This window comes from Octopus bimaculoides, chromosome 1 (genome assembly GCF_001194135.2).
Source record: "Octopus bimaculoides isolate UCB-OBI-ISO-001 chromosome 1, ASM119413v2, whole genome shotgun sequence".
In the NCBI taxonomy this organism is placed as follows: domain Eukaryota; kingdom Metazoa; phylum Mollusca; class Cephalopoda; order Octopoda; family Octopodidae; genus Octopus; species Octopus bimaculoides.
Genome location: NC_068981.1, coordinates 79,733,847 through 79,742,794, shown reverse-complemented (window position 1 = coordinate 79,742,794; position 8,948 = coordinate 79,733,847). Strand labels below are relative to the sequence as shown.

At 34.4% G+C, this 8,948-nt stretch overlaps 1 protein-coding gene across 2 annotated transcripts in view; it reads left to right on the top strand.

Moving 5' to 3' along the window:
* LOC106877087 (uncharacterized) overlaps window positions 1–8,948 on the top strand; it is a 52,599-nt gene that overhangs the window by 9,894 nt on the left and 33,757 nt on the right. Inside the window, exon 1 of one of the 2 annotated variants that reach the window (XM_052967682.1) lies at window positions 8,703–8,740. The exons of the other annotated variant lie outside the window; for it this stretch is intronic. The gene's annotated coding sequence lies outside the window, so the exon portion shown is untranslated. Of the gene's footprint in view, window positions 1–8,702; window positions 8,741–8,948 lie in introns of those variants that run through there. 2 annotated transcript variants of the gene reach the window in all.

Genomic DNA, 8,948 nt, shown 5'->3' with positions numbered 1-8,948 from the left:
ATATATATATATATATATATATAAATATAAAAGGTAAGCAGAGTTAGTGGTTGTAGTAACTGACCAAGGGATAAAAATATCCGTATTTTCTATCGTTATCAATTACCTGTGCTATCCCTGGGTATGGGTATGCAGGCACACTATGCTCATAGGTTACAGGTAACAACAGAATAAACAAAAGTTTATCAGGAATCAAATTTAAATAATCAGAAAATGGAGAAAATTTTTGATCAGCAAACAAACAAATTGGACCACATCGATAGATTATTTTTTTAATAAAAAACATGACCTAACATTTCTGTGACATAGCATTTCTTACGGCCGTTTTTGTTTCCAATATTAGTTGGTGCTTACAAAAGAATTTTGAATATAATATTTGTCATCTTCATAACACATTCGATCTAGTACATGGAGTTTCATGAGAGTGAATACATATGCGTACAATGTATTCACTCTCATGAAACTCCATGTACTAGATCGAATGTGTTATGAAGATGACAAATATTATTTTCAAAATTCTTTTGTAAGCACCGACTTATATTGGAAGCAGAAATAACTGTAAGAAATGTTATGTCATGTTTTGTATTAAAAAATAATCTACCGATGTTTGTTTGTTGATGAAAAGTTTTCTTCATTTTCTGATTATTTAAATTATATACATATATATATGCATTTATATATGTATATATGTGTGTGTATATATATATCAAGCATGTGTCATCAGTAATTATTCAGGGTAGGCAGTTGGTGACGTTTATGCAGTAAAACACACTTAAAAAATAAGTGAAACACAAGTGAGTGGCTGAGTTGGAGGCATGTTTACTTCTGCCTTTATAGTGCGTAAAGGAAACATTGTAGGAATATACATAGCATGTGTACTACAGCAGTACTATGCATAGCTTTAATGCTGAGATTGAAAGGCAGGGGCAAATTATGCTTACTTAATCTACAAAAAAATAAAATACTTTGCATTTTATGCATAGTAATTAGAGTAACCTTCATAATTTTATTGACTTAGGTGCATACTTTGCCATAAAAGGAAAATGTTACTATCGATCTATTTTATTCAGGGTGGCGACACACACACACACACACACACACACACCAACACACACACACATATAAATGTAATGATTGTTACTTCAATGTAGTTGTTCCATACAGAACACTGTTACTACTCTTTTTAACCCCAGGGGGACATCTCCTCCAGCTGGTTAGTGACACACTATTTGTGTCTGTTATATTGCAAGCCAGGACTAACAGCTGCCATGTCTAGCAGACAGGTATAACCAGTACCAATGAAAGGTTATACCGAGAAACCAGCTGATCTATTGGTTCCTGTCAAGTGTTAGATGGGAGTTGTTCGCTCCCTTGTTTGCAATATAACAAACACAAATAGTGTCCAGCTGGAGGAGATGTCCTCCTGGGGTTAAAAAGAGTAGTAACAGTGTTCTGTATGAAGCAACCATGTTGAAGAGGTATCAACCATTACTTTTTCATAGAGTTACTACTTGCATCTCGTATAGAGATTTTAGAATTAGCTACTTTGCTGAATGTAAGATCAGGTGAAGTGAAGAGTGTTAGCATTGTCTTAAACCCTTTTGATATCAATATACCTAAGACTGCCTTTGGTTCTATGGTACAAATGTGTTGTTTCGAAAGGTCTAAATGAAAACCTCACATAAAAGTTTCATGTTAATTTATGTCTCAAACATTAGATTAATAATGACAAAGTTATTTTACTAAATTTGTCATCATTTTTAGAATTAATTGAAACAAAGGCTGTATATTTCAACAGAAATATGGTAAACAAAAGGGATTAGGCAATTTATCCAAAAAAGAGTGAATTGATGTGATTGTATTTATATTAGTAATTAATAAATCTGGGCAAGACTGAGTACAGTTGTTAGTGTGTGTGTGATGTGTTATATAGACACACATAACTTTTAATTGTGTCAGTTAAATTAAAAATGATATCTGCAGGCATGGCTGTGTTTTTAACAGGCTTGCTTTCCAACCATGTGGTCTCATGTTCAGGCCTACTGTATGGCACCTTGGATAAGTGTGTTCTACATTAGTCCTCAGTCTGACTAAAACGTTGTGACTGGATTTGTTGTATGGAAACTGAAAGAAACCCATTCTAATGGCTATGTTTCCACCCTCTCTCCCAGCTGAGAGACCTTTGTCTTACAGGTGCCAGTGCCACGTAATATGCACTCATGCCAGTGCCATGTAAAATGCATTTGTGCAAGTACCACATTAAATGCACTCATGCCAGTACCGCATTAAATGCAATTGTACTCGTGCCACATTAAATGCACTCATGCTGGTGCCATATAAAAGCACCCGTATTAGTAGCATGTAAAAAGAACCCAGCATACTCTGTAAAGTGGCTGGCATTAGGAAGGCCATCTAGCCATAGAAACTATGCCAAAACATCCAATTGGAGCCTGGACAACTCTCTAGCTGGCTCCTGTCAAACCATGCAACCCATACAAGCATGGAAGACAGACGTTAGATGATGATGATGATATATATATATGTGTGTGTGTGTGTGTATGTATATATGTGTATGTGTACCCTTCTCTTGACATCACGGTTGTAAATGTGCATCACTTTCATACAAGTGATGTTGTTTGTTCATTTTCAGTCTTGTGTGCAAAGCAGGACTGGCCACTGGAAATACTACTTGGCTTGAAATCTGGGGAGGGTTGGCAACAGGAAGGGCCTCTAACCATAGAAAATGTGCTTCAACAAATGTTTTTCATGAAAGACTGGAAAGGAAGAACGTTGTTTATACATATGATGGTGAGGCTCATTTTATAACCATTGATAACTAGCAAGGTTACCCCTCCCCCACACACACATAGCATTACCTATGATGCTGTTAATTGGGACTAGACCCATGAGCTTACAGTTGGATAGCAAGCTTCTCAACCACACAGTCACATCTGTGACTGTGTGTGTGTGTGTAAATACACACATGTAGAGAGAGATACAAATAGGCAAACAGACACTCATTCGCATGAACACACTTATGTACATGCATACATTCATAATATAATATAATATGATATATATGTGTGTGTAGAAAGAGAGATAAGCAGATTGATATATATGCAAGAAGGACAGATATGTTGAAAAATGGAACTGTGACAGAGATGTTGGAATGTAGTAATTCCAATAATTTTGTCATCCATCGTTATGCAAGCATCTTCTCCAATTCAGTTGCACTCCCCTCACCACCTCCACATTTTGCTTGGGTGTCAAATGACTCAGTGTGTGTGTGTGTGTGTTTGATGGATTAGATAACTGAAGCATCATCACTTTGGAATGGTCTGCTTGTTTAGAGACAAGATTATCTGGCAGACTAAGTTTTCCTTTAGACATTACTTCTATTCCAGAGAATGAATAAACAAACCCTAATAAAATGTTAAAACCCCAAAATAATTTTGCAGTTAAAATATGATTTCACACATGAAATATGTATACTTGCATGCATGCATGCGTACATACATACATACACACATACATATATGTATGCATGTATGTATGTTTTTTCTTCTACTCTTTCTCTCTCTCCCTTATTTATTTGTATTTTTTCGCATTTCTTGCTAATGGAGAAAACACTGGTTTTTAGCTTAGAAACAAAGCTTTTTCGCTGAAATTTAGACATCAGCAGAGTAGTCACATTTGCATATGTGTAGATGTATATGTGTGTGTATGAATATATACATGAGTGTTTGTTTGAATGGTATGAATGTATGTATGTTAACGTGTGCATGTAGTGTAAATATCAGAAATACTTGCAGAAATATTTGGCAGTGTTTCATTATTTATATATTATGTATACATTTTTTGTGGTTGAACTGACAAATAGCATTGGTGTTGCACTTGTCCTGACATCTTACAGTTTGAGTCTGTATGTAATAATGCTTATACATGTATAAGGGTTGAAGTGGGGATGGGTTACATTGCTATTTATGAGTGCAAAATCATCTTATACGTATTGAGCTAAGTTTAGTACTGTTTATGTTCATGTGTGTGTAGATTGTGTATGTGTGTACTCTATCTGTGAGTGTGTGTAATTATGTGCGTATGTGAATGTGCATGTATATGTACACTTATGTATTTATATTTACTGCCTCAGCATGGCCACAATCCAAAGACTGAAAAAAGTAAAAGATAAAAGATTTGTGTATATATATAACTAACTAGTTATTTGTCTATATATCTGTTTATATAAATATATATACACTATATATATGTGCGTGTGTGTATATATATATATGTCTGTCTCTATCTATCTATCTGTATATATATATACATATATATATATATATATACATATATATATATATACATATATATATATATATATATACATATATATATATATATATATATATATATATATATATATATATATATATATATATATATAGTAATATGAATACATGTATATATCCTTTATCTTTTACTTGTTTCAGTCATTTTACTATGGCCATGCTGGAGTACCCCTTTGAAATTTTTTAAGCCAAACTTATTGACCCCAGTACTTATGCTTTCTTTTAAAAACCTGGCACTTACTCTGTTGGTGTCATTTGCTGAACTGCTACCTTGCAGGGGTGTAAACACACCAGCCCTGGTTTCCACAATGTTGGTGGGGAGGACAAACACAGACACAAAGACACACACACATATATATATGATGGATTTCTTTCATTTTACTATCTACCAAACCCACTCAAAAGGCTTTGGTTGACCCAAGGTACCATGCAGTGAGACTGAACCATGTGGTTAGGAAGCAAGCTTCTTGCCACATAGCCACAACTGCACATATATATATGCATGTTTAAATTTAACTTAATTGAAAGCTAAGTTGGGAGATAAATTAAAATGTAAACACATTCATTCTATGCTTTAGATATGTGGAAAAAAGACTAAAGAGAGTCACCTGATGAATTGTTTCATGCTTTATTAACTATTTCTTAGATAAGACATATCCAGTTTCCTTCCCTAATCAGCTACTATATAAAGCAGTTGTAAATTAGGCTACCACTGTAAAAGATAGCTTAATTTACATATTTACGTATATATGCATATATATATATATAGACTTGACACCGTTCAGAATTCGGTGTATACTCAAAGCAATGACTAGTATTATTACGAAACCGGTATGCTTGTAAATCTCTTTAATAACTCACAATAATGACTTTTATTACCTTTATTCCTACCTCAGTTCATCTAACTGTATATAGATATCGTTACTTTTCATAAAAAGCCTTACCTTCTTTTTGATTTCCAATGTGCATTTTCTCTTATTTTTCTGCTTACTTTCCCCTTACATTTCCACGGATAGTTTCTATTTTGTTTTTTTAACATATTTCTATTACACACACACACACACACACACACATATATATGTTTGTATGTATGTATATATGCAGGTCTTTGTCCATGTCTGCTTTTGGCTCCATCAGTGTGGTCTTCAGGAATGTGGAGCAGTATCTTTGGCACCAATTTGGCTGCAGGAATTTCTGGAAGAATGTCAAGTTGCATATCAAGACCACCCTAGGGTTGTCTGATGTATTCCTGTTATGTAATTCATCAACATCAGTGGAACAGTGTTAGTAGGAGATAGACAAAACAGAGTACAGAGATTTGCAGCCATTGTAAATCAAAGTAGGTATAAGACAAAAATGGTTAAGAAACACAACCAAACACATACCATCTCCTGACCACTTGTATTTTCTTTCCATTACCGATATTATCTCTTACTATTAGTTCTTAAATAAAACATTTTAATATATCCATCTAAGAACATCAATTCTTTTGGATTCTCCACTTACCTACCTTTTCTAACAGATACCTTTGACCTAGAGATGTTCAAATTGAATATCAGCCATATTAATCTTACAGGCCTGGTAAAGGCCATAAGATTCTGAGAATAACATTTAAAAAATTGTTAATAGGCGCAGGAGTGGCTGTGTGATAAGTAGCTTGCTTACCAACCACATGGTTCTGGGTTCAGTCCCACTGCGTGGCACCTTGGGCAAGTGTCTTCTATTATAGCCTCGAGCTGACCAAAGCCTTGTGAGTGGATTTGGTAGACAGAAACTGAAAGAAGCCCGTCGCATATATGTATATGTATATATATATATATGTGTGTGTGTGTATATGTTTGTGTGTTTGTGTTTGTCCGCCCAACATCGCTTGACAACCGATGCTGGTGTTTACGTCCCCGTAATCTAGCGGTTCGGCAAAAAGAGACCGATAGAATAAGTACTAGGCTTCCAAAGAATATGTCCTGGGGTTGATTTGCTCAACTAAAGGCGGTGCTCCAGCATGGCCGCAGTCAAATGACTGAAACAAGTAAAAGAGTAATCTGTTGTGACAAAAAGATTTTACTGAGATTTAGTGTGAAATGAATAAACTTAACATATAGTGTGCATAGCTAATAAATTTGGACTTTTTATTTGCCATGTGTATCGTTGTTTAGCTGGTTGGTAGAAAATTAGACTTCAAAAAGAGGCCTGAGAGAATTAAGCACATCAGAATTGTTTACTTTCAGTCATAAGGATCAAGTTTTTATAGACTATCATTTCTGTACTGTGAAATTTTAATCACAAACTTCATTTTTAACTCTGGGTAGTACGTACTGAAGACTGTTTTAACGGAATTATATACACCATCAGCCTCAGTGCCGGGACTCTTACAAATCCACGGTATACATAGATCAGTTTTGAGCCTCTAGTCGTGTGGAACCTCTGGGCAACTGTCCAGCATATTTATACTCGAAGATAGTATTGTATACGATAGTTGTTGTTTATCTCCAGAACAACTCAAATCGAGGGATCTGTGATTAAAGATATTCTAGCAGTGACCTTACGTCTCTTCAGGATTAGTGTATTTAGGACTACACTATCCAGTGCCTTGTTCCTTTTCCTGAAGGCTGTAGGGTGGTTCGAGAGATGATTTTGGCTGTTACTTCTAGTTGCTCGATTACATAGAGATTCTTTCATTGACTTGTATGTGATTAGATTATACCGGTAGATAATTAAATATAATTTATTGTTTTTGTCTATCTCACTGAAAAATTGGAAGCCATTAATAAATATTTTATGGCGTAATTTGTTGAATAATGATCAATTTTATCGTCAGTGAACTGTAAAGCAGAAGTGTTTGCTAGACCAATGATGAATTGCAAGTGGGTTAAGAAGAAAGCTATGTGAATGAAACATCACTATTAACAAATTTCTACGTTGAGTCATTGCTTGTTAAAAAGACTGATTAAGATCGATAGAACAAGTACGATTTACACCATAACGTTTCCAGGCTCACGTTCGTTGTACTCTGAGAGAATAGGGTTGTGGAGGGTGATGAAATGTGAGATGGGGAGGTGAGGGCATAAAATGGTTTCAGGTGACAGTGAGGGGTGGTGTTTAGGTCGACTGTGAAAAAGGACATAAGCTTTAATGATGATCCAAAGTAAGCGGTTTAATTAACACTAACTAAATACCTCACCACGACCAGTGAGGTATTAATTAAGTTGGTGTTATGAACAAAAACTGATTCTAATTTGAAGCCATTTCAGTTCATTTATATCCCCCCTCCCCGATAAAAATACGATTGTCACACAATTTCATCTGTTACCCTTTAATTGAGATTCTCTTCTACAGCAACGAATAAATCTAAATAAGATAAAATAAGCAGAGCAACCGCGCATTTTCTACTTTTTATATTTTCTCTTATTTCTCTTTCTTTTTCTTTGTTCTCTCCCACCCTTTATATTATCAACCTCTTGCAATTTTTTCTCATCCTTCCTTTTCTCATTTTTTCATAGCTTTGTTTCACTCTACCTCTCTGCACACACAACACCTTTTCCTTCTCTCGTTTCTTATTCTCCTCCCATATCGTCGATCTCATGTGATACATAGATATTTCCCCCCTTCATCGATTCTAGTCCATTTGTCAATATATTTAATTTTATTTAAAACCTCTATCTTTAAAAAAATCCCTTTCAAAACAAACTGAAAAAAAATATATATATATATATATCGTATCCGTAATTTAAACATAATCCTTATAACAGAACAAAAATTAAACGGCATTTACATTAAAAAATCAGAGTTCGACATTAGGTTTCAATACCTAGATCTTTACCCTTTATGAAGTTTGAAAGTGTTTAGTTACTTTTAAAATCTGCCGGCCAAAGGGTAAAGATCCTTAATCTATATCTGATAAATTTCACCCTTGTTATTAATGATTCATTATATTATAGTTTAAAGATACTGCTCATAATCATATAAAAACTAAAACAAGGAACTATTATTGATAAATAGGATAATTGGTTCATAGAATCAATTACAAGGCCGTATTTTACTACAGCAGTTGTGAAAAGGTGTTAAATTCTTTCTTTTCCGGGGAATAATCAACTCCACTTCATAGGAACTAAGCAGGAAGTGTTCTAGTGAGTGAAAGACGGTGCACCAAGGAACATTTGACCTGTATTTTGCAGATTGTATATTTGATAAAGAGACATGTATGACACGGATAACAATAAAAGATGACGGGTGGAGCAGAAAACGATAATCAGAATCAATATCTCTATCAGACCGATAACTCGTTGAGCTGGCGTTGTGTATGGAATATATATATATATATATATATAGACTTGACACCGTTCAGAATTCGGTGTATACTCAAAGCAATGACTAGTATTATTACGAAACCGGTATGCTTGTAAATCTCTTTAATAACTCACAATAATGACTTTTATTACCTTTATTCCTACCTCAGTTCATCTAATTGTATATATATATCATTACTTTTCATAAAAAGCCTTACCTTCTTTTTGATTTCCAATGTGCATTTTCTCTTATTTTTCTGCTTACTTTCCCCTTACATTTCCACAGGTAGTTTCTATTTTGTTTTTTTAACAT